General features: G+C 40.2%; 1 protein-coding gene across 1 annotated transcript in view; it reads left to right on the top strand.

The window, feature by feature from the left end:
* The window catches only part of NAV3 (neuron navigator 3), a 1,248,892-nt gene that overhangs the window by 45,713 nt on the left and 1,175,666 nt on the right, over positions 1-27,513 (top strand). The gene's annotated exons all lie outside the window — the stretch shown is intronic.

Genomic DNA, 27,513 nt, shown 5'->3' with positions numbered 1-27,513 from the left:
ACACTGGTCCCAGGACTTTGCCATTTCTGGCCTGGACTACTGCCTTGTTGTCATACCTGGCTTCCTTTGCTGTAATCTTGTCATTCCTCCTACAGTTCAGTTTTCTTTTAAGGATTTATTTATTTAATTTGAGAAGAAGAGTGACAAAGAGAGAAGGAGAGACAGAGCTATTTCCCACTGGCTGGTTCATTCCCCAAGTAGCCATGATGATTGGGGCTGGGCCAGGCTGAACTAGGAAACTGCATATGGGTCCTCCATGGGGGTGGCAGGGCCCCAAGTACTTGGTCCTTGCGCTGCTTTCCCAAGAGCATTAATAGGGAACTGACTGTCCGTTAAGGGGTGCTGGCATCTCAGGTGGCAGCTTTAACAGGCTGTACCACAACATTAGTAGCTCATCCAGTTTCATCTGGTTTACTTTTGTGTATCTGGTATTGACTGCAGTAATTAAAGCATAGGAGGCAGGTGAGGTCTTTTCATTGGATGGGTGCAAATATGGATGAATGGATGCACATGTATGTGGGTCTTGTGAGGAGCACTATCGTAGTGCTGCTTTGCGTTATCAGAATTCTACCTCACCTCATTCATGTACTCACAGGATTATGGCAAATAGTTGTGTGGAGTGGTAAGAAACTGTTGTTTCACAGGTTCAGAGCTTCTTTTTAACTTTCATGTAGACTAACAAATGAAACGGAGATCAAAGATCTCCTTTCCCCCATTATTGATAGAAGAAATGCAAAGTCCCGGAAGGGAGGGAGGAGTTGATCAAGAAATCTTACTGCAGCTGTGCGGCAACCAGTAACTCCTGGGGTGGGATGATGAGGAAGAGCCTCCGAAAAGCAGTCAGGAGTTAAGCGGCATCCCAGGCATGGGTATGCTCAAGTGAGGAGGGAAAGAGAAGACAGTGTGCCTCTAACTGGATGGTATTTGCTGGGACATGATGAAGGTAAGAAATTTTTACAAATCTTAAGAATATCCTGTAGGAATGCATGAAGTAGACCATAAGGAAAGTTGTAAGCTAAGAGCATGAAACATTAATTAGTTCGGGGTATAAAGTAACTTTATGGGAGACTCTGGTTGAGAATAATTGTGTTAAAGCAATTGATAACTATGAGTCATCATTGTCTAGAAGTAGGATCACCATTTTGTTTACATCCAATCAGAACAGTACTGTGAACAGGCTAATCGTAAAGGGCCAGAAATCCATGCCAAACACATGGAGGGCTCACCTCTTCTCAGTTCGAGCATGGAAGAAGGAAATGAGTGAGAATGCAATGCTTCAGTAACTCCTAGGAAACTCCTAGGAGGCAGTGTGGCAGTGCAAGACTTTCCATTCTGTCTTGCCAAAGGACTCAGCTAGTCTGGAAAATAGATTTCACAAACTCTTGTGACATACACAGGTTCTGAGTTTAAAACAGGCTTTGGCCAATGGAACTGTTCACCGATTAGCAGAGATGTCCTGGAGCAAGAGTATTTGCTTAAATCTCTTAAGTCATGGAGCCACCCCTTTTGACTTAAAAGGCCCATTGAAAATCTCTCTTCCTTTCGTCTAGGGAAGAAGGAAAACTAAAAGGAGGGAAGGAATGATACTGGCTTATTGACAGTAATAATCACATTAAGAGCTAGCACGTGTGAAACCCTCTATATTTAGGGCACTGGACTCAGCGCTTTAGTTGCATTATCTTATTTAATCCTTGCAACAACCCTATGAAGTAGATATAACTTGCTGTTTCTGAACACATCTTCTCTGGCAGTGGAAGATCACCCACACTGGTGCAGGGGAGTTGGGATTCAAGTGGGTCAGACTGCTTCTGGGGCTCATCAGGTGATCTGGGTAAGCTTGGTGTGCCCACCTGTAAATCGCAGATATAATAACTATCTTGAAGAATTGCCTTGAAAGTTAGTGATATATTTTATGCTGGGTCTGACACAGTGGCTAACACAGAGACAATATACAAGCAAAGGGAACTAATGTCAGGCCCTATATGATTAAACTCTCTTCTCATATTTTAAAGTTAAAATAAAATTATTACTGTCACCATCTTCCTCCCCACACTGCCTTTTTAATTTAAGTCCACAGAAAAGAGAGTGATGGAGCAGGTCAACAGACCAACTCAGGATGAAATGGAAAATGCACTTTGTTCTGGCTAATGATTTTTAGCCACTCTGTTAAATAATAGCAGATTTTGAGCCCCAAGAGTTAATATTAGAAATAAGATCCTAGTTTCCCACAAGTTCATGCCTGAATATCCAGCAGAGACTGAATCAGAAAGAAAAAGCTCCTGGAGTCTGGAAGCGAAACAGGCCAGATTATTTTCTTTTTCTTTTTTTTGACAGGCAGAGTGGATAGTGAGGGAGACAGAGAGAAAGGTCTTCCTTTTTGCCGTTGGTTCACCCTCCAATGGCCGCTGCGGCCAGAGCGTTGCACTGATCCGAAGCCAGGAGCCAGGTGCTTTTCCTGGTCTTCCATGCGGTTGCAGGGCCCAAGGACTTGGGCCATCCTCCACTGCCTTCCCGGGCCATAGCAGAGAGCTGGCCTGGAAGAGGGGCAACCGGGATAGAATCCGGTGCCCTGACCGGGACTAGAACCCAGTGTGCCGGCACCGCAAGGCAGAGGATTAGCCTGTTGAGCCACGGCGCCAGCCAGGCCAGATTATTTTCAATTAATATTTGAATTTCCAAAGAGCAGGGCAAAGCACAGATAAGAGACATCAAGCCACAGGTAGTCCTGATTATGAACCTCCCTAACAGGACTCAGGTGATACTAGGAGAATGGGTTGTTTTAGGTTGGTTTTTGTTAACTTCAGATGTCAAAGGCTGTTTGAGTGTTTTCAGGAGAATAAAAGGTGAAAGTGATGAACAGTGACATGGTGCGAATGGTTCATAAACAAGCTAATAATACTACCAGTTTATATCATTAGAATCCAGGGCAAGCTACAAAATTATTCTGGAGCTTGATCTTAATTATCTTCTCGTGAAGATTTGTTTTTACTTTCTCTTTGTCATTTTTCACTCTTATTTTTCTTTCCATATGTTTTCCTTGTTTTTAATTTCATGTGTTAAAATGTCATGTAGTTAATATTCTCAGTTCAGCAGTTGTCCTCTTCAGAGGAAGTACTTTGCCGATATGATAAGTAATATAGCAAAACACAATACACAGCAGACTTATAGAATGGAAGATGTCCTAAACAGCACTCTGGCCTCAGAATCAGCCCTGAAGGCATTCGGATATGGCTGAAGAGCCCATGAGAGTATTTTAGGCATGGAAAGCCAAGACATTCTGGCAAAAAAAAAAAAAAAAAAAAAAACCTAAATGAAAGATCTCTGTGAGTGAGATCCCAGTGGAAAGAACGGGCCATCAAAGAAGGAGGTACCTTTCTCTGAAGGGAGGAGAGAACTTCCACTTTGACTATGACCTTGTCTAAATAAGATCAGAGTTGGCTAACTCAAAAGGCTTCCATAGCCTTGGCAACTCATGACAAGAGCCTAGGGAGATTACTGACGCCATGAACAGGAGTGTCAAATTGTTAAGTCAGCAACAGGAGTCACTGTGTACTTACTCCTCATGTAGGATCTCTGTCCTTAATGTGTTGTCCAATGTGAAGTAATGCTATAACGAGTACTGAAACAGTATTTTACACTTCGTGTTTCTGTGTGGGTGCAAACTGATGAAATCTTTACTTAATATATACTAAATCGATCTTCTGTATATAAAGATAATTGAAAATGAACCTTGATGTGAATGGAATGAGAGAGGGAGTGGAGGATGGGAGGGTTGTGGTTGGGAGGGAAGTTATGGGGAGAAAATGCCATTGTAATCCATAAACTGTACTTTGGAAATTTATATTTATTAAATAAAAGTTAAAAAAAGTAATATAGCAAGTAATAAGGTAATAAAAGGGCCTGGAATTACTGCAGCTAGCCTTTTTTTTTTTTTTTTTTTTTTTTTTGGTTTTACATCTCAATGAAAGGAATGAGAGAGGGGTTCAGAGAAAGCAATGTATATCCATGTCTTTTTAATACATTTTTATTAATTTATTTTCATTTGAGAGAGAGAGAAAGAGAATCTTCCATCTGCTGGTTACTCTCCTAAATGCCTATGCTAGCCAAGGCTGGGCCAGGTCAAAGCCAGGAGCCTGGAACTCAGTGCAGGTCTCCCACGTGAGTGGCAAGGAACCTGGTACTTGAGAGATCTTCTGCCACGTCCTAGACTGCCCCTGAGCAGAAAGCTGCAAGTGGAAGCAAAGGAGCTGGGACTGGAACCCAGGCACTCTGACAGGGGCTGCAGGCATGCTGGGTAGGGACTTAACCTCTCTGCCAAGCTCCTCCCCCAGTGTGGTACCCATTTCTATAAACCTGTCCCACTGTTGATCTCTGAAGTTGTTTAAACTTTGTCAAAAAAATATCTTCCAGGGGACTGCATTTAGCCTAGTGGTTAAGGGGCCAGTTATGTCACCCTTGTTCCACATCAGTACCTGAGTTGGAGTCCTGGCTTCTGGCTTCAACTTCCTGCTAACACAACCCCTTGGGAGGAGGTGCTAATGGCTTTCAGGGGTCAGGAACCTTTCTTCTGCCAAGGGCCATATGCATCTTCATAGCATCATTCCTGGGGCATACAAAATTACCTGCTGAAAATTTAGCCTTGGCAGGGCTAGTCCAGCGATTTTGTGGGCCTTATGCGGCCCTGTGGCCTGGATGTCCCTTACCCCTGGTTAAGTAATTGGAGTCCTGCCACTCACGTGGGAGATCTGTATTGAATCCCCGGTTTGTGGATTTGGCCCTAGCAGGGAGCCATTCTGGACATTTGGTGAGTGAAGCAGCAGTTGGGAGCTCTCTTTCTCTTTCTGCTTCTCGCTATCCCTCACTACCTGTCTGTCTCTCTTCTCTGATTCATACATATGTAGATACCTTTTAGGTCTTTGTCATAGTTTCTAAATTCTAGAGAATTTTCTTTGTATCAGTGCTTCACAATGCCATTGCTTAGAGAGTCCAAAAGTTCAGTAAGGCTCATTATGAAATCCCCATGCCTGACCAGTGATACTCCTTCACCCATGTTCTCCATCATTACCCACAGCTAATGCTTTTGTCTATTTTTAAAGATAATTTTGTCGTTGTTGTGTATCTGGACATCTCTAGGACCTTCTAATGCTCTCAGGTGGTTGCTTTGAAGACGTGCCTCACAGCTGTCTTCCTTCAGTTCTTTATTTCTTGGGTTGTTTTATAGCTTCTACCATTGTTAATGAGAGGACAAAATTCCATCATTTTGTTGTGTGTTTGTTCTCTCTGGAATATTTTTTTAAATAATATCTGCTCTTTCTGTCCTGTCTTTAAATTTGACAATCATTTGTGATAATGTGGGTGTATTTTTGTCCATTGTGCTGGGCATTCAGTCTGGAGTCCTGGCTCCTTCAGTTTTTTTTAACTTTAATTTAATTTCCTCCCTCTTATGGCTTTTTGGGAATCTACTTATTACATTACAATGAGATCTCCTGAATTAATCCTCTGATTTTTCTATTTTTGTTCTACCATTTACTACTTTTGTTATTTTTCTTTCTGAAGAATTTTTATAATATTTCTTTCAGTCTTTCTATTGCTTTTATTTTCTACAATTATCTTTTTAACTTTTCACTCATCAGCTTTATGGAGGTATAATTTACATACACAGATTTAAAATCACACTCATTTTAGGGTACAGTTTGGTTAGTTTTCACAATATATATTCAGTCAATACATGGACTGTTTCATACAGCAGGAATTTTCCTTGTGCTCTCTTAGTTTCATTGTATATATTTTTCATTATTTTACTTTTAACTTGTCAGTTTTTAAATTTAAAGTAGCTTCTTATTCATAGCACATGGTTATATCTCTCTTCCCTCTTCATGTAGACAATCTCTGCTTTTTAATCAGAGTGCTTGATTTCATTTAATATCAATACATATGTGGTTAAATCTACCCTTATGCTGTTGATTTTCCCTTGTTTGTCTCATCTAACCATTTTAAAATTAATTAAATCAATATTAATTTATTATTTGTTTAATATATTTAATTAAATAAAACATTTTACTTAATAGGGAACAAATTTCACACATACAGTTTTAATAGCATAATTATACTTTCCATCCTACCCTTCCTCCCTCCTTTTCTTTTAATTTTTACAATGACATATTTAAAATTTTCTTTATAATTACAATCTTGACTGTCCAACTAAATAGAGAATTCAACAAATAGTAAGCAGAAAATCCACTGTCCCTCAGGAGTATAGACAAAGAATACAGACAGTCATCTCAAAATGTCAATTTTGCTCTCTTACATTATGTTATTTGTAATCCTTGTTCATTTTCCCTATTTTTACACCAATTTTGAATTAACTGAATTCTTTTCTGGTATTTCATGTTATCGTCCCTCTTGGCTTATTCATTTTTAAATTGATTATCTTTTCAGCTTTTTTAGTAGCTCTTTAAAATTTTGAGATAATCTTTTTATATATCCTGTTTTTATTTCATGGATGTGTTTTTTTCTTTTCATCAATCAGTTTTTGAGATTTCTTCCTCTGCACTGTCTCTTCAATTTGCTTTACTGTCTGTTTTGTCTTTCTTTTAAAGGGTCAGCATTCTGGTGCAACAGGTTAAGGTGCTGCTTGCAACATCAGAATCTTATTTCAGAGTGCCAGTTCGAGTTCCACCTATTTTGCTTCTGAAATAGCTTCCTACTAACATACCTGGTAAGATAATGGGAAATGGTTCAAGTACTTGAAGCTCTGCCACTCATGTGAATACCAGGCTGGAGTGCCTGGTTCCTGGCTTTGGCCTGGCCCAGCCTGGCTGTTACAGCCGTTTTGGGTACTGAAATAGTAATTGGAAAATCTCTGCATCTCTCTCTATTGCTCTGCCTTTCAAATAAATAAATATTAAAAATATGGTATTGGAAAAATAAAATTTTATAAATATATAACATTTGGGGCCGGTGCTGTGGCGCAGTGGGTTAACATCCTGACCTGAAGCACCAGCATCCCATATGGGCTCTGGTTCTAGTCTCGGCTGCTCCACTTCCGATCCAGCTCTCTGCTATGGCTTGGGATAGCAGTAGAAGATGGCCCAAGTCCTTGGGCCCCTGCACCCGCGTGGGAGACCCGGAGGAGGCTCCTGGCTTCAGATCAGCGCAATACCAGCTATTGCGGCCAATTGGGGAGTGAACCAATGGATGGAAGACTCTCTCTCTCTCTCTCTCTCTCTCTGCCTCTCCTCTCTCTGTGTAACTCTGACTCTCAAGTAAAAAAAAAATAAATCTTTAAAATATATATATATATATAATGTTTAAACAATTTTAAAGTATAGCATTCGTTGTTATTGAGTATAGTCACCATACTGTATAGATGATCTCTTGAATATGTTCCTCCTAACTGAAATTTTGTATTCCTGACCAACATTTTTCTATTTCCCTCTTCCATACCCCCAGTCACCTATGCCTTGGTGTCTACCTTCCTACTCTCTGCTTGTGTGCATTCTACTTTTTTTTTTTTTTTTTTGGACAGGCAGAGTTAGACAGTGAGAGAGAGAGAGAGAGAGAGAGAAAGGTCTTCCTTTTTCCGTTGGTTCACCCCCCAAGTGGCTGCTACGGCAAGCATGTTGTGGCCAGCGCGCTGCACCAGTCTGAAGCCAGGAGCCAGGTGCTTCCCCCTGGTCTCTCATGCAGGTGCAGGGCCCAAGGACCTGGGCCATCCTCCACTTCACATATGTTGAGTTCGTGTAGTATCTGCCTTTCTGTGCCTGGCTTATTTCACTTAATGTTTTCCAGGTTCATATGTTCATTCATGTTGCAAATAACATGATTTCATTCTTTTTTATGGGTAAATTGATTTCATTGGTGCATATGTACTACATTTTCTTTATTCACTCATCTGTTGAAGGACACTGAGCTTGATCTTAGTTATTGTGAATGATGCTGCCATGAACATGGGAGTGTAGATGTCTTTTTGACGTAATTTATTATATGTCCTTTGTATATATACCTAGTGTTGGGATTGTTGGATCATATGGTAGTTCTATTTTTATTTATTTATTGTAAATATTTATTTATTTACTTGAAAGGCAGGGTGACAGAGAAGGGGAGAGACAGATACATACACATAGAAAAGAGAGTGAAAAGAGATAGAGATAGAGATAGAGAGATCTTGCATCTGCTGGTTTATTACCCAAATGCCTGCAATAGCCGGGGCTGGGCCAGGCCAAACCAGAAGTCAAGAACTGCATCTTGGGCTCATATCTGCTACCTCCTGGCGCGTTAGCAGGCAACTGGACTGGAAGTGGAGGTGGCACTTGATGGATTGCAGGCAGTCTGCTAAGGGATGCCAGTCTGCCATATGGCAGCCGAAGTTGCTGAGCTACAATGACTGCCTTCTAGCTATATTTTTGAATCTCAGTTTTTCATGTAAGAGACTTCTTTTTTTTTTTTTTCTTTTTTTTTTGACAGGCAGAGTGGACAGTAGAGGGAGACAGAGAGAAAGGTCTTCCTTTTTGCCGTTGGTTCACCCTCCAATGGCCGCCGCACCGCGCTGTTCCGATGGCAGGAGCCAGGTGCTTCTCCTGGTCTCCCATGGGGTGCAGGGCCCAGGCACTTGGGCCATCCTCCACTGCACTCCCTGGCCACAGCAGAGAGCTGGCCTGGAAGAGGGGCAACCGGGACAGGATCGGTGCCCCGACCGGGACTAGAACCCGTTGTGCTGGTGCCGCAAGGCGGAGGATTAGCCTACTGAGCCGTGGCGCCAGCTCATGTAAGAGACTTTTCACACATGTTTCATGACATTCCATAGGCCCATTTGGGTAGTAACCTACCAACCAAACTGAATCCTTTCTCTTTGGGAGTTTATAATGCAAGATGCACAGCAGGGGGACAATTAGGCAACAATAGTGAAGCTGACAACAAAATTGAAAAGGAGCTGAGGCAAAGGGAGGCTGAGTCACAAGAAAATGAATAGTTAATAACATCTCAGGAATGAGAAACAGGGATGCTGGTGGGTTGCCAAACTGCCCGTTTCTGTTGTCCTGTGAATGGGGATGAAGGACTTACCAGGTCCATGAGATCAAACTGAGTGGCTGCTGAGATAGTTTTCTGGATCTTCCATTTTCTTGTGTATTCTTGGAACCAATTTCCTCCACCATGGTTAAACTGAGAATGCTTATCCTCTCAGTCTAAGCAGACTAAAGGGCCTTTGTGCACATACATGCACAGTAAGTGCTTTAATTAGCAGAAATCGTTAGTATAAAATCTGCAGGTTAAACATTTGAGGCTTCAAGTTATACACAATCCCTATTTTCTCTGAGTGGCAGAATGGTATACAGACACTAGAAGTGTGTGCTGTATGGTAAGAGCACCTGGATTTCAGTCTTAGCTGTTTGACTTTGGACATATCACTGAACATCTTTGAGCTTTATTTTCTCACCAGTGAGAATAGAAAGCTCTAGAATATTTAGCTAGAAGAAGCTCATGCTAGCAGTTGGGTTGGAATTGGAGCTTTATGCTGAGTTTGCATAGTACTTTTCAGAAAAGTTAATTGTGCATATCAAAGAATGGGGGTGGCTGATGGTGATTATTGGTGTGTGCATGCCCATTGGTGCCATAATTCATAACAACAAATTAAATTGTACATTTCAAAATTTAACATCATGCCTAGCAATAATATTCTATACATTATTCATGATGATATCAAATTATCTCCATATTCCTATGTTAGGCAAAGAAATGTTTGGTTTTTTTTTTTTACAAGATTTATTTATTTATTTGAAAGTCAAAGTTACACAGAGAGAGGAGAGGTAGAGAGAGAGAGAGGCCTTCCATCCAATGGTTTATTCCCCAATTGGCTGCAACGGCTGGAGCTGTGCCAATGCAAAGCCAGGAGCCAGGAGCTTCTTCCGGGTCTCCCATAGGGGCACAGGGGCCCAAGCACTTGGGCCAACCTCCACTGCCTTCCCAGGCCACAGCAGAGCTGGATTGGAAAAGGAGCAACCGGTACTAGAAATGGCGCCCATATGGGATGCTGGCACTTCAGGCCAGGGCATTAACCCGCTGCGCCCCAGGAATATTTGAAATGATAGGGAAAAGCAGGTCCTGGTGATTCTACATTGCGTTTTTCCACAGGCTTAATGAATCTCTTCAACAAACCTGGGATTTAATGAGTGTTGGTCTGGTTGCTGTATCTGACTTCTTCTCTATAGATCTGTATAGAATTCTTCTACTGTGGTTATTGCCTGTGATTCAAATTGTCTGCTCAGTGGGTCTTGGCTCTTGCTGTGTCATGCCCTCTTAGAACTGCATTTCTAGAGAACTATATGCATGTTGTATGCAGTGATTTGCTTCCCAAAGATACTGCTGTCGATTCCTACATTTTTGTCCTCTCAGCAAAGTTCAGTTTTGACTTACGGTGTCCAGGCATCCCATTTGTTCTTTCTGCACCAAATTTTCACTTTGTAGATCTTGTCATGACTGTGTGATGAAACAGGACACATGGAAACACATCCCTGGATATAAGTAAGCATTTTGTGGTTTTCATGGATGTCTATGACTAAAATCATACCATTAATCAAATCTTATAGAATGGATTTCTCTTACTCTCGCCCAATCAAAACTCCTCATGAACAGTCATGTAAGTTGAAATGCAGTTTTTAAAAGCCGTTGTTGCTAAGGCTAAATGAATGAGTGCTCCTTGAGTCAGAATTACAGCATCTATTTTGCCTGATCCAGCTAATTAGCATTTATGGGCACACATACTCCCAGACCTTTGAGTGAAATCTTCCTCTTCACTCTCGCCAACTCACTTTACTTCCTGCTTTTCCTTGCCTGGATTTGGTGGTGTTTTGGTTTGGCTTTACTGATTAGGTTTCAGTTTGTTTCGCCCCTTCAGTTTCATGAAGTCCTTAAATAGAACTCCTTTGTGCAAGAGTACACACAACTTTGACTTGCGTCTTTAAAAGAGGCCCTTTTTGGGGCCAGTGTTGTGGCATAATGGGTCAAGCCTCCTATAGTGCCAGCATCCCGTATGGGTGTTGGTTTGAGTCCTGGCTGCTCCATTTCTGATCCAGTTCCCTGCTAATGTGCCTGGGAAAGCAGCAGAAGATGCCCCCCTCCCCCACACCCATGTGGGAGACTTGGAGGAAGCTCTAGGCTCCTGGCTTTGGATTGGCTCAGTTCCAGCCATTGTGGCCATTTGGGGAGTGAAGCAGTGGGTGACAGACCTCTCTCTTTCTGTGCCTCTTCCTCTCTGTAACTCTGTATTTCAATAAATAAATAAAGATAAAAAAGAAGAGACCCCTGTCAACCCTCCAGTGAGCAACCTGTTCTTCCCTTTTCCTGTGTTGGAAGTGGGAGAGTCAAACATTCTCCCAAGTTTAAGGAATCTGCCTGTTACTAAGATTAACTTTCATCTTGTCGTTTGCAACAAAATGGATGCAACTGGAAAACATTATACTTAGTGAAATAAGCCAGTCCCAAAAGGACAAATACCATATGTTTTCTCTGATCTGTGGTAGCTAATAGAGCACCTAGAAGGTAATTTATAGAACGATAACTTTCACATAATCAAGTCTCCAGAGTGTAGTTGGATTTTATGAAATCTCTGTATTAGAAATATCTTTACTCCTTTCTTTTCCACTCAAGAATCCAACCAGAAATGTTAGCAACAGTGACATTAATGGAGTGTCTTTAAATCTTTTCTTTGTGAATCGTAATAAGTTTTTTGATTTGAACTTCATGATACTTGACCAAGACACCTCAATGAATTTTTAAAGCTTTTTTTGTGGGGGGAGTCTTAGCAATGGAAGCAATGGAATTTTTATTATGGCCTGTATCTGAGAAGCCCACATTGGGGGGGAAAATAAAGCAAATTTTATTAATTGGATTAGGATCAGCCACAGAACCCATTTCTTTGAGTGTTTTTTGGACCCAAAGCCCTTCTTGGAGCTTTGCACAGCACAACTAGAAAACCTGGTAGTCTTGCTCATAACTTAAACTGCACACAATAATTCCATGAAGTCGAAACCATTGACCAATAACAGAATAATGCCATTTGGAATGTTGGAACTGGACTTTTATGCACTGCCCTTCTTCATCATTACTATGTCCCTGTAGGCAATTTGGTAATTTTTTTTGGCTCTTTTTCTTGTGATTCATGATGATGACTCAGGAGGCAAGGGTGCCTGATCTTCTGCCCTCTCCCAAACTCTCTGCTCTCTCATCTTTATCCAACTTGGCCTCACCCGCCTGGTTCTGGTCTTACTTGTTGCCCAACTCTCCACTTCTCTGTGCCTTCGAAATCTCTCTTGTTTATCAGTGTCCTCTAATATATAATATCCACAAGTTTGCACGTCTGTGTTCTCTTACCTTGTGAGCAACACCACCATCCCACCCTTGTTCTGAGTCATCACCTCTGATTGCTTCCAGTCACGTACTCTTTACTTCAAATTAATCACCGATTCTTAGAATTTCTAGGTCTAAAATGTCTTTTTATCATTATCTTTCCATTTTGGACATAGCTTTGAGTATAGTTCATAGTAAAAAATTTGCTGAACACAATACATATTAATTGTCTTCTTTTCCAAATGTCTATGTCATCTTTCTGGCCTCCTCCTCGCTCATTTGTATTCATCCTGACATTAATATTTGGATAAAGATGTTAAAACTTATTTCTTATGCAGTATTTATGGTGGCCTTTTGAAATACTATTAGTTTTCAGCCAGATCCGAATGCCATAAGGGCTGATTCTGAGGCCAGAGTGCTATTTAGGACATCTGCCATTCTATGAGTCTGCTGTGTATCCCGCTTCCCATGTTGGATCGTTCTCTCCCTTTTTGATTCTATCAGTATTAGCAGACACTAGTCTTGTTTGTGTGATCCCTCTGACTCTTAGACCTATCAGAGTCATCAATTGTGAACTGAAATTGATCACTTGGACTAGTGAGATGGCATTGGTACATGCCACCTTGATGGGATTGTATTGGAATCCCCTGGCATGTTTCCAACTCCACCATTTGGGGCAAGTCCGATTGAGCATGTCCCAAATTGTACATCTCCTCCCTCTCTTTTTCCCACTCTTATGTTTAACAGGGATCACTTTTCAGTTAAAATTTAAACACCTAAGAATAATTGTGTGTTAATTATAGAGTTCAACCAATAGTACTAGAACAACAACAACAACAAATACTAAAGTTCAGTATATATTAAGCAAAGATTTCAACAGTTTGCCCCCACATAGCAACACAAAGTGAAAAAACACTGTTGGAGTACTAGTTATAGCATTAAATAACAGTGTATAGCACATTAAAGACCCTGTCAGAATAAGATCGAAGTTGGCGAACCCTAAAGGCTTCCATAGCCTTAGCAACTCATGACTAGAGCCTAGGGTGATTACTGAAGCCATAAACAAGAGTGTCAAATTGTTAAGTCAACAACAGGAGTCACTGTGTACTTACATCTCATGTGGGATCTGTCCTTAATGTGTTGTCTAATGTGAAGTGATGCTATAACTAGTACTAAAACAGTATTTTTACACTTTGTGTTTCTGTGTGGGTGCAAACTGATGAAATCTTTACTTAGTATATACTGAATTGCTCTTCTGTATATAAAGATAATTGAAAATGAAAAAAAAAACTTGGTGTTAAATTGGAAATGGCATAGAAAATTAATTAATTTTTAAAAAATATCATGTAGGATCTCTGTCTTTAATGTGCTGTACAATTTGCTTTTCTATAAAGTAGACATATTAGTTTTGTTTTTCTTTCTTAAAAATTTTGTTTTCATTTTATTTGAAAGACAAAAAGAGATAGATGGATGTATAGTTGGATCAATAGATGGAAAAGTAAATAGGTAGATAAGAGAGACAGAGGCAGAGAGAGAGAGATTTTTCAATCTGCTGGTTCACTTCCCAAATGTCTGCAACTTTCAGGCTGGCGCAAGGCCAAAGCCGGGAGCCCAGAACTCTGTTGGAGTCTTTCACACAAATGACAGAGATCCAAATACTGAGCCATCACCCGCTGCCTCATAGGATGCACTTTAGCAGGAAGCTGGAATTGGGAGCAGAATTACGACTCAAACCAATCACTCCTATATGGACTGCTGACACCTCAAGTGACTTTTTTTTTTAAAGATTGATTTATTAAATATAAATTTCAAATAGAAAGGCAGAGTTACAGAGAGGCAGAGGCAGAGAGAGACAGAGAGAGAAAAGTCTTCCATCCACTGATTCACTCCCCAAATGGCTGCAAAGCCGGAGTTGAACTAATCCAAAGGCAGAAACCAGGAGCTTCTTTTGGGTCTCCCATGTGGGTGCAAGGGCCCAAATACTTGGGCCATCTTCTACTGCTTTCCCATGCCACAGCAGAGAGCTGGATGGGAAGTGGAGCAGCCAGGACTCGAACTGGAGCCCATACAGAATGCTGGTGCTGCAGGTGGTGGCTTTATCCACTATACCACAGTGCTGGCCCCTCAAGTGCTATCTTGACCACTATATCGAATGCCTACCCCAAGATAAAATTTCCATCTAGTACCTTTTCAAGTATCGTTTTTCTTTTACTTTCTCTCTCCTTCCTCATCAGGACACCAGTTAACTACATTCTAGCTTTTTGTTTTTACACTATTTCTTCAGTGTCTCTTCTGTGTGTTTCATAATTTTTTTCCCTCTCTGGGCTATATTCTGGATATTTTCTTATAGCTAGCTGTTGGGTTTCTAATCCTCCGTTCATCTGTCTAATCTGATCTTATATTCATCCATTTAGTTTGTGGTTTGCATGATTTTACTTTTACAATTTCTATTAATACATTTTTTTCAAATTTGCCAGGAAATTTTTATAGTTTTCAGCTCACGGCCAGATTATCTAATCTTTCTTTTTAATCTCTTTATTTTATTTTTAAATTTTTATTTATATAAGATGAACAAATTTCATGTATTTCATATATACAAATTTAGGAGCATAGTTATACTTCCTACCCTGCCCTCCCTCCCACCTACACACCCACTTCCCTCTTCCTTTCTTTCTTAGTCTTTTAATTTTTACAATGACATACTTTAAGTTTATTCTCGGGGCCATCAAAGTAGGAGGTGCCTTTCTCTGAAGGGAGGAGAGAACTTCCACTTTGACTATGGCCTTGTCGGAATGGGATCGAAGATGGCGAACCCTAAAGGCTTCCATAGCCTCGGCAACTCATGGCTAGAGCCTAGGGAGATTACTGACGCCATAAACAAGAGTGTTAAATTGTTAAAACAACATCAGGAGTCACTGTGTACTTATGTCCCATGTGGGATCTGTCCTTAATAGGTTGTTGAAGGTGAAGTAATGATATAGCTAGTACTGAAACAATATTCTTACACTTTGTGGTTATGTGTGGGTGCAAACTGATGAAATCTTTACTTAGTATATACTGAAGCAATCTCCTGTATATAAAGATAATTGAAAATGAAAAAAAAAAACCTTGGTTTTTTAAATTGGAAATTACATAGAAAAATAATCAATCTTTTTTTTTTAATTATTTTGCAGAATCTCGGTCATTAATGTGAAGTACACTGTTATTTAATGCTATAACTAGTACTCCAACAGTATTTTTTTCACTTTGTGTTGCTATGGGAGGGCAAACTGTTGAAATCTATATATATACTAAACTGATTTTCTATATATAAAGAGAATTGAAAATGAATCTTGATGGGAATGGAAGGGGAGGGCGAGTGGGAAAGGGGAGGGTTGCGGGGCGGGGGGAGATTGGGGGGGGGCGGCCTTTGTAGTCCATAAGCTGTACTTTGGAAATTTATATTCACTAAATAAAAAAAAAAGTTTATTCTATAATCATAAGATTAACCTTCCACTAAGTAAATAATTCAACAAAAAATAAGGAAAAAAAGCCAAAAACACTGTTCCACAACTGTAGAGATGAGGACTATAAACAATATCTTAATTTTACCCCGGTCACTGATATCTAGATCCTAGGAATGCAAATTTAATTGTATACTTAATGCAAGCTTTTTAACCTAGGGCATTGCTCAAAATAATCCCTCCATAACTAGCAAATATTATAATCAATCCTGAGATGATACTTTTTTTTTTAAAAGTCAGGCTTCACCTGACCCATAGATGTATTAGCTTGCATGTTGTTTTGGTTGTTTCCTAACATTAAAAACATTTGAGCAGTATTACATGAAATATGTTTTGGTCTTCTTTTGAAAAATTTGAAGATTTGGTTATAACATTTGAGCATGGTCAAAAATTCTATCAAGTTTACCCTAGTTGCTATAACAATCTATTGCTTTACACTAAGGATATTGACTTAGTCTGTTTTTCGTTGTCACAACAAAACATCCGAGACTAGGTTTTATAAGAAAAGAGGCTTTATTTTGGCTCATAATTTATGGAGACTGGAAAGCCCAAGACTGAATGGCTGTATCTGCTCGGGGCCATGTGCTACTTCAACTCATGGTGGAAAAACAAAAGAGGAAGCAACACTTGGCGAAGAGACAAAACAGAGGTGCTGTTTCATTTGATAAACATCTACTCTCTTGGTATCCAGCTCCTACAAAAAAGGACATTAATTTCTCTTAACAACCTAGTGATCCAGTTGCCTCTTAAAAGACTCTTCCTCCCACTACTGCCACAGTGGTAATTATATTTGAATGTGAGTTTTGATGGGAGAAAAACCCCGTAGACCAGAGCAACTGTGTCTAGTCTTTGATTACCAGCTGGTTTCCAACTCCTGGTCTGGGGAGTTTTGGTAGACCTGTCTTGTTATTGGAGCAATTTAAATATTAGATAGATACTGTGCTAACTTCTCTGAATAATAGTAATATCTCTTAAAAGAGTGACTGAGGGGCTGGCGCTGTGGCACAGCAGGTTAACGCCCTGGCCTTAAGTGCAGGCATCCCATATGGGCACCAGTTTGGGACCCGGATGCTCCACTTTCAATCCAGCTCTCTGCTGTGGCCTGGGAAAGCAGTAGAGGATGGCCCAAGTCCCTGAGGCCCTGCGCCTGCATGAGAGACCTGGAGGAAGCTCCTGGCTTCAGGCTTTGGATTGGTGCAGTTCTGGCCATTGCGGCCAAATTGGGGAGTGAACCATAGGATGGAAGACCTCGCTCTCTTTCTCTGTCTCTCCTCTCTCTGTGTAACTCTTTCAAATAAAAATAAATAAATCTTTAAAAAAATAAAAGAGTGAACTGCACTTTTCTGATGGCTGTTCTGATGTTTAAAGAGTTGTACAGCTGCTAATACTAAACAGTGACTGTTTGAGACACTATGGTAGGCATGACCTCTTTCTTGGGAAAGACCCCATTCCTGCTCTCATGGAATTGGGTGTCTAGTAAGAAGAAAAAAGACAAATACACAACCACACATCAAAGAATAATGTGCTTAGTTAGTCTAGTCATAGAGCTACAGAGAGTTGAGGTACCACAGAGATAAGAGATTCGTTGGGATGGAATCTGGGGGAGACCTGTGTGTTCTTCATGAAGAGGTTTACTCATTCTGCAAATACATTTATGGACACTATGCAGAGGAATGGGTGGTATGTGCCAGGCATACAGAAACTGCCCTTAAAGGACATGGAGTCTAATGTGGGAGATCAGAACAAATTGAGACTGATAAAGGATGAAGAGCAAAGATTACAAGGGGAAATTTGCCAGGTAATTAAGTACAGCGCTGAGTTCTGTCTGAGGTTAGGGATGTGGAGGATTTTGAAATAACTCCCACGTTTGGAGTTTGAGTGACAAATGAGTGCTCAGGTGATAAGAATAGGTAGCAGTGAGATTCAGGTAGATTAAGTCAAGGAAATTAAGATATGTTATTTGGTTTTCAAAGAAAGGAAAGGATTTTAATAGTTATAAATGGAAATTTGGTGTGATAGGGAAACAGCAATAATTAAGGCATGGGATATAATGCAAGTTCAGGACTGATCAATAACTCTACTTAATCTCTTGGTAGGATGTAGTGAGAGAGTAGAAACAGAGGAACATGGCTTCAAATTAAGTAAGGCCATGAGAGCTGTGGTAAGGAGTTTAACTTTAGGAAATTGGGAATTCCAGAATGTTCTCAAGCTTGGGAAGATAGGCCAAAGCTAAATTCAGATAAGAATTCTGGTGAGTTTGAGGGCTGGACTGTAATGATTGTGTGTGTGTGTGTGTGTGTATTTGTACTTGTGTATGTAGAGGGTGGTAGCTAGACTGAGACTGATGAGTCTCTTAATGATTATTGAATATTTTGGTGAGTGATGCCCAGATATTGCCACCCCTTATCTTTTGTTTTAGGATTATGTGAAAAGAAAGAAAAACTCAGAAATAAATGTTGTGCATCATACTCTGCAGTTTGAATTTTCTAGGAGACTGGTGTTATTGATGAGCCTTATTTGTCATGAGGACATGGAGTAGGAAGAAGGAAGAAATAGGGATGGGGAATATTGTTACCAGTTGCAGCAACTACCTGATTATTTGTTAAGATTTGCATAATGTTTTCCCTTCATTGTCTCCCATTCTAGCCACCAGTGTCTTTAACAAAAGGGAAGCAAATATAGAAGAAAATATAATGAAAGCATTAGCTAGCATTAGCTAGATATTTATTCCCATGAGCTTATTCAACATTTTACAGATATAAATTACTTAATTTTCATAACCACATTAAGTGGTAGATTTTAACATCTCACTTTATGGTTGCAATAACCAAGACTCTGAGAAGGCAAGTTGCTCTTGCAAGGTCAAGTAATGAATCGGTGGTAGAACAAAGATCTAAATCCAGGAATATTCAGAGTCAAAGGCCATTCTCCCTCAAAAAAAAAAAAAGGGTCATTATTTTGCATCCTTATAATAATAATTGAGAAAATAATCTTAGGAAAAGTAATTGCTAATCTATATTTCCCAAACTGACATAGCATAGCCTAAATTTGGGTGGCAAGGAAGGGAGCAGATAATTAGAGCACTACCTTTTTTGATTTTGGTCAAGCTTGACTTTTACTTACTAAAAGACCTGCTATCACTACACTAGGCAGCTTTAGGTTTTTAAGATTTTATTTATTTATTTGAGAGGTAGAATTACAGACAGAGGAAGTGACAGTGAGAAAGGTCTTCCATCCGCTATTGTATCTTATCTGATTATAAGAGTCAGTCCCTGCTAAGATTAGAAAAGATTAGAAAATAGTTTAGTATAGCACCTCTCAGAGGAACATAAAAATTCAATTGATAAATTTATGCACCACTGTGAAATCTTTATGATTGAGTTGTCAATTGCTTCCTTCAGGCAGTAAGCCAATGTTTATTAAGTAGCTATAATGGGCAGAATGCTTTGCAAGCCTTGTGAAAATTTTCAAAAGAAATATCTGTAGACATGACTTCCATCACAAAAGTTATAATCTAATGAAGATTGACAAAATGTATAAAAGTGGAGGAGATGAGAACATGCATAGCCGTAAGCTCTATGACATGAGATCATGCATGCCTCCCTCCAAAACAATGATCAGATACTATAAGAATGTTCAGAATTAAGTGGGTGTGTTCTTCATAGTCATTGAATATGGTAATAAATTCTGAAGAAATGCTCAAGTCTTTATAAAACTGGAAATCAGAGAAGTTTGTAGAACTCAAATGCTGAGACGTTTTTATGACTTCTTGCAAGCATTATGACTTTTTAGTTTTTCCCCGAGTTATACAGCCTGTGATGAATAAGTGATATAAAATAGAAAAATTTCAATTCAAACCAATTTAGTATGCCATCTTTGACATTTTTGATAGAGCTTATAAACTCCAGTATTTTTCAGTGTTGCAAATTTAAACAGAGATACTTGAAGGCTAGTAGGGATAAATGAAATGGTACATAGAATTATCAGAACAAATATTTATGATATCATAATAAATGGTGCTCGGATTAACTCCTCATTAGGACATTTATTATTTTGAATTTAACAGTAAAATGAGGCATCATATTGATGGCATGGTTCAGTGAAAAATATATTGAAGCAGCAACTATTCTCTGGGCCTTTTTCAGAGTTGAATGTAGCTGTGAATAATTGCTGATTAAAAATTAATAGTCATTCAAAATAGTTGGAGCTACAGTAGTGATGGTGCATGACTCGCATCAGTCATGGAATGAAGCAGCTTTGGAATTAGGGTTTTGAATTATGAAAATTCTTGGTTTTCACAGTTCCACTCCATGTAGTACCAGGAAAGTAATACTTGAAAGAAAATGATGCAACAGCTCAAGCTAGATGAAAACAGAAGAAATTATGGTTCCATTTATGACTTAGAAAATGATTAGCTCTTGGGGCGGGCATTTCGCACAGTGATGAGGTGGCTTCTTGGGACACCAGCATCCCTTATTAGAGTACCTGGGTTCAAATCCTAGCTTTGCTTTCAATTTCACGTTCCTACTAATGTGCATTCTGTGGGGCAGCAGATCATGGCTCAAGTCCTTGAGTGTCTGTCACTCATGTGTGAGATGTGGATTGAATTCTAAGCTCCTGGTTTCAGCCTGATGCAATCCTGGCTGTTGTGGGCATTTGAGCAGCTAACCATTGAGTGGGAGATCTCTCTGTCTCTCTCTGAAATTCAGATAAATACATGTAAAAAAATAAAGGTTTTAGAAAATGATTCTCTTACCACAAACAAATATTGTATCTCTATATTTATTGATCTTTTTACTTATCTTCTCTTTAATTCAACGTTTTTTAAGAGGGCCTAGGGTATGTTAGATACTGTTAAAAAGTGATAAAATAAGAAAATCATCTTTGCCTTATTAGAACTTATATAATGGTGGTAAAATAATTGAAGATAAACGAAAATGAAATTTCATAATGTGCAAGGTCTTTGAAGGAAAATAAAGGATGCTGTAATAGAAAGCCAGGGCCTGATGGTGAACCAATTTGGGGTCAGGTGGTTAATAAGGTCTCCCTGAGGAAGTGCATTTGAGCAGACATGAATTGGTCAGTTCTAAGAGCTGGGAAAGTTCAAGAGCAGCAAAGGGGAGGGCTATGCCAGGCCCAGGAAACAACACACACAAGAGATCTTAGTGAGAAAGCATGTGGCACATATGAAAAAGAGGAGGATTATGTGGTTGGAGCTTAAGAAATAAAAAGAGTGGTCATGGGTTGAAATGGGGTTCAAGAACCTAGATCAGTGCAGGGCTTCTCAAACCTTAGTCGGGATCAGGGGATTGGATTTGTGTTAGAAAGACATGGGGAGCCATTGAGTTTTATCTGAGTAGTTACAGGAACCCAAAAGTTGTGCAGAGAAAGGATTGAAGGGAGCCGAAAGAAAGCAGAGAGAACAAATAAGGGAAACAAACTTAATGAATTTCCCAGTTGGCAGATGCTGATGGGAGTTTCCTAGAGGGCTGATGGTGTAATTGGACAGGAGGGGCCATACCCAGGCTATATACCATGGAGGCAAAATGGATGAAAGTAGTGAATCAAGTGCTGGGATGAAGGAGAAAGAAGTTTTGAAAATAACCAGCTTTTTGATTTGAGAAACTGGTAGCCTGAGATGCCATTATTTATTTATTTATTTATTTTAACTTTTATTTAATGAATATAAATTTCCAGTGTACAGCTTATGGATTACAATGGCTTCCCCCTCCCATAACTTCCCTCCCACCCGCAACCCTCCCCTCTCCCGCTCCCTCTCCCCTTCCATTTGCATCAAGATTCATTTTCAATTCTCTTTATATACAGAAGATCAATTTAGTATAAAGATTTCAACAGTTTGCCCCCACATAGAAACACAAAGTGAAACATACTGTTTGAGTACTAGTTATAGCATTAAATCACAATGTACAGCACATTAAGGACAGAGATCCCACATGAGGAGCAAGTGCACAGTGGCTCCCGTTGTTGACCCAACAAATTGACACTCTAGTTTATGGCGCCAGTAACCATCCTAGGCTGTCGTCATGAGTTGCCAAGGCTATGGAAGCCTTCCAAGTTTGCCGACTCTGATCATATTTAGACAAGGTCATAAAAGACAGAGTGAGGATAGTAACCAATGATCCTAAGAGTGGCATTTACCAGGTTTGAACAATTATACAGCATTAAGTGGGGAAGAGGACCATCAGTACACACAGGTTGGGAGTAGAGCCATTGGTGGTCGAGTAGAGGTTATGATTACAAAGGAATGAGGCCCAAGTGCACTAGACAGGGCCTAGAACAAAGGACAGAGTCATTATTAGAGGAGCTAAGAAAGGTGCTGTCTAAGCTACAATGAAGTTTTCTGATTGAGAGGCAAATAGAACCTGACAGAAGGGGCTTGATAATAATCTGGTGGGCTTTAGGCCTTGTAAATTCAGAGGCCCAGACCTATCTATCTCTTCACATGGGGTATATCCTAAGGGAGGTGTGAACCTCCTAGGGGAAGGCACTCTGTTGACTTTCATTACTTGGCTGGCCTGGGAGGAGAGCTGGCCAGGTAAAGGCAGGGGGCATCTCTAACAAGAAATTTACAGTTCTGCCTGCAATGTTGCTGACCCTACTTGACCATCCCCTCAGCTGCAGTGGTCACTTTGGAAGTTGGGCTGAGTGAAGGGCTTTTCAGCTTAGAGCCAATAAGATCTGTGGCTCTGACCTGGGCATCCTTCGACTCCAGGGCAGGTCCATTTCCAGTGATCCAACTCTTGGCAGAGCTGCCAGGGCTCTTCACAAGCTGACTTCTGCTGAAGCCCAGGCTTACCACATTGAAAGCCACTGCAGTGGACTGGCCTGCTGGGTCTCCTTGAGGGCAGATCACTGTACAGATCAGCCAGTAATAGGCCTGCCACCCATTGCTTCTGATGCCGAGCTTTCTTTTCCTCCTGGTTTGTGTTAAAGCAGACCAGAGGATGCAAGTCAAGGGAGTGCCCAAGTCCCATGAGATGCCATTATTTAGATGGGCAGGGCTGGGAGTAATGATAATACCTACTCCACTATGCAGCCTTGATGTAATCTGGAAAGGTTTTCACATTTTCTGGGGCTGATTGCCACATTAATAGGAGCTATTTATAGAAACTATATTCTGTATTAATATATCATGAACACTGCTATAGTATTTATAAAAGTACTAACAATTTTTAAATTAGACATTTTTGAAACATTATTAGTTTCATATGCAAAATTTAGTGGAGGGGGAAAGATTTCTCCTTTATCTCCCACTCCCACATGCATATAGCCTCTGCCATATCAATATTCCCCACCAGAGAGGTACATTTGTTATAATTAATGAACTTCTCATTTCTCCCAGTGCTCTTAGTTAATATAAAGGTTCATTCTTGATGTTGTACTTTCTATGGGAGTAGACAAATGTGTTTCTACCATTCTAGTATAATGCAGAGTATTTTCAGTGTCTTAAAAATGCTCTGTGCTCTGCCAATTTATCTCCATCTCCTCTTTAACTCCTGGAAACTCCTTGTCTTTTCACTGTCTCCATAGTTTTACCTTTTCTAGGATGTCATATAGTTGGAACCCTAGAGTATCTAGCCTTTTCAGAATTGCTTCTTTGACTTAGTAATATACATTTAAGTATCCCATATTTTTTTTTTCATGGCTTGATAGTTCATCCCTTTTTCTGATGAATAATATTCCATTTTCTGGTTATACCATTGTTCATTAACCAGATTACACACTGAGGCACATCTTGGGTTCTTCCAAGTCTTAACAGTTATGAATAAAGCTGCTATAAACATCCATTTTCAGGTTTTTGTGTAGTCATATATTTATTTATTTTATTTATTTTTATTTTTATTTTTGACAGGCAGAGTGGACAGTGAGAGAGAGAGACAGAGAGAAAGGTCTTCCTTTTTGCCGTTGGTTCACCCTCCAATGGCCGCCGCGGTAGCGTGCTGCGGCCGGCGCACCGCGCTGTTCCGATGGCAGGAGCCAGGTGCTTCTCCTGGTCTCCCATGGGGTGCAGAGCCCAAGGACTTGGGCCATCCTCCACTGCACTCCCTGGCCATAGCAGAGAGCTGGCCTGGAAGAGGGGCAACCGGGACAGGATCGGTGCCCGGACCGGGACTAGAACCCGGTGTGCCGGCGCCGCAAGGCGGAGGATTAGCCTATTGAGCCACGGCGCCGGCCATGTAGTCATATATTTTAAGCTTCTTTGGGTAAATATCAAGAAATACAATCATTGAATCATATGGTAAGAGTATATTTACTTTTGTAAGAGGCCTCTAAAATATCTTCAAACATGGCTGTACCATTTTGCATTCCCAGCAAAAGTCAGTGAAATGTTCCCATTCCTCTATGTCTTTGACAGCATTCGGTGATGGGAGTGTTTTTGCCACTGTAATGGGTATGTAGTTGTATCTTATTTTTTTTCTTAATTTGCATTTCCCAACACTTTAAAAAAAACTCAGATAAGTGATTCATTTTTTTTTCCCATTGGGAAGAAATGTCTTGGAAAAAATTGAATTTAAGCAGTACATACCACTGAATTGTAAGGGAAATAGTGCATTTAGAGATAACCCACCAATCAGAGGTTGCAACCAGCTAACGGGACTTAACATATAAATAAATTGGCCTAAGAAACCCTTGAAGGGCCCTAAGGCCTAAGAAGCCCTCCTCTGTCCTTGAAGAAAATTGCTACTATTGAAAGTAATACAGCTCAGAAGTGCTGCAATATTTGGTGTTAAACAAGTTCCTTTGGAGAGGATGGAGGGAGTACGGACTATTAGAAAAAATTGGGGAGGAAATAAAGAACTGATAAATTCTAGTCAGAAAAGCCCTGGTCATGTATTCACTTCTGGGAACATCAGCTGTCCTTGCTCCCAGGTCAGGGCAAACTAGAAGTGTTCATGTCTTACATTAGCGAAAGGATCTTAGTTATCACAAGTATGGGCATTACTTTTATTACAGGATGAGCTGGAATTCTAATGGCTTTTAATGAGTGTATGGCAATTTTCTTTGATGTACTATGGCCATTGGTCAGTGAAGACCCAGAGTGAAACCTAACCTGGCAAGTCAGAAAGCTCAGGTTGGCTTAATTTTAACTGTTGTATGACAAATAGACATCAAGCAAATGGAATAAGCATCCACAAATGATCCAGGGACAGTATTGAATTTCTGAGGTTAACATAAACACCCGGAAGGTGAAGGAAATCCTACAATCTTATTGTAGGGGGCTCTAAAACTCAAGAGCAGACCCTTGGAGTCACATAGAGAACTGCCTTCTTCAAGAAGATCAGGAGCTGGAAGGAGGTTTGGGGAGCAGAGGGAAACTGGGGCCCAGGCTTGAATTCTGAGGGAATCAGGCATGGAGAGGGCTTGAGCATCTCACAGGAGAGTTGGTGCCGTCAAGAATGTGTCTCAGCTCACGACTTACCACTTCATATCCACTAGGATGTGCAGAATGAAAAATACAGGTAACAACTAGTATTTTCAAGGATGTGAACTGGAACCCTTTTATATTGCTTGGGAGAATGGAAAATGGTAAAGTCACATTGGAAAACAGTCTGGAAGCTTCTCAAATTTTTTTTAAACAATTTATTTTATTCATTTGAAAGGCAGAGTTATGGAGAGAGGTAGGGAGGGACAGAGAAAAATTTTCTATCCGCTGGTTCACTCCCTCAAATGGCTGCAATGGCCAGGGCTGCGCCAGACCAAAGCCAGGAGCAAGGAATATCTTCCAGATCTTCCACATGGATGCAGGGATCAAGGACTTCGGCCATCCTTCAGTTCCTAGGTGCATTAACAGGGAGCTGGATCTGGAAGTGGAGCAGCCAGGCCTCAAACCGGCACCCATATGGGATGCTGGCATCACAGATAGTGGTTTTACTCACTATGCTGCAACATCAGCTCCTCCTCAAGTGTTTAAACCCAGCATTTCAATTCTTAGGTATTTACACAAGACAAAAGAAAATATATGTCCACACAAAAACTCATACACAAATGTTCATAGCAGCATTGTTCCTAGTTGTCAAAAAGTCTATCAATTGATGCATGATGACATGAAATGTGATGTAACCACATAATGAAACATTATGTGACAATCAAAGGAAATTCAGTACTGATACATGCTGTAACATGGATGAAACATGAAAACATTATGCTCTGTGAACGAAGTTGGTCACAAAGGAGCATGTGTGATATGGCTATGAAAATGTTAGAAGTGATAACTAAGTGGTGTGGGGCTCATTTTACCATCAAGAATTATCCTAAAATTAATTGTGGTTAGGTTGCATAACTCTGAATATACTAAAAGCTATTGAATTATAGACTTTGGGCGGGTGAATTTTTCATGTGGTATGTGATTTGTAATTCCTGTATTTCCTCCCAAACAAATGTGTCTCAGCTAACATTGTGTCACGGTTTAGTATCTTAATCTGACAAGAGTGAGCAGGGCAGATTCCCCAAGAAGGGAATGAAGACAGAGGACAGAACTGGCCCCATTTTTGTTTCAATGAGGTCAATAGAATTTTAGGTGTGAGTTCTGTGTAATTTTAATGAGTTCAGTTATTTGGTGTAACCTCTGCCTCTGAGGCTGCCAGCAGCAAAAATTCTCTTTAAAGAGAGAGAGAGAGAGAGAGAGAGAGAGAGAGAGAGAGAGAGAGAGAGAATGAGCATTTGGTAGAGTGGTTAAGATGCTGCTTGGGATACCTGTGTCCCATCCTGGATTACCTGAGTTCAAGGTTTGGCCCTGCTCCTGACTTCAGCTTCTTACCAATGCAGAGCCTGGGAGGCAGCTCAAGTAGTTGCCTTTCTGCCATCCATTTGGGAAACTCGGCTTGAGTTCCAGGCTCCCAGCTTTAGTCTGGCCCAGGTCCTGCCTGTTGCAGGCAGCTGGGAAGTGAACCAGCAGACGGGAAATTTCTCTCTGCCTGCCTGTCTCTCTTTGTCCTTCTGCCTTTCAAATAAAAAAAGTATAGAAAACCATGAAAACTAAATCCAAAATTGAAATAATGCCAGATGTTTCAGAGAAAACACATTAGGGAAAAAATTGAAAACGTAGGTTCTATAAAACAGCATACAGATGGTCCCCAACTTAAAATGGTTATTTTTTTTTTTTACTTTATGATGTAAAGGCAATGTGTGTTCAGTAGAAATCATACTCCAGATTGTGAATTTTAATTTTTTCCCAGGTTACCAAAATGTGGTTCAATACTCTGTCTTGGTGGTGAGCAACAAGCAAGCTGTAGTTCCCAGTTAGCCATGTGATCATGAGGGTAAACAACTGTTAACTCCACAGTACTGTGTTGCCAGCCTATTTTTTGTGTTTTCTGATTTCATATCCCATTGTTTCTACAAAATGCCCATCTGTGTCTCTTCTACTCATGTAATCATTCTGCTTTTCACTTTCAATACAGTATTTAATAAAGTATATAAGATATTTAGCACTTGAGTATAAAAAAATAGGCCTTGGGTTGGATGATTTTGCCCAACTCTTTGCTAATATGTACTTTAAGGCTAGGCTAAACTGTGATGTTTGGTAGGTTAGGTGTATAAAATGCGTTTTTTTGACTTAACAATATTTTCAACTTATGAATGGGTTTGTCAGGATGTAACCCCAATGGTAGCTTGAGGAATATCAGCACTTTGAAGAAGAGCT

This window comes from Lepus europaeus, chromosome 10 (genome assembly GCF_033115175.1).
Source record: "Lepus europaeus isolate LE1 chromosome 10, mLepTim1.pri, whole genome shotgun sequence".
In the NCBI taxonomy this organism is placed as follows: Eukaryota; Metazoa; Chordata; class Mammalia; order Lagomorpha; family Leporidae; genus Lepus; species Lepus europaeus.
The sequence above is the reverse complement of the archived record's forward strand: the minus strand, read 5'-3'. Positions and strand labels throughout refer to the sequence as shown.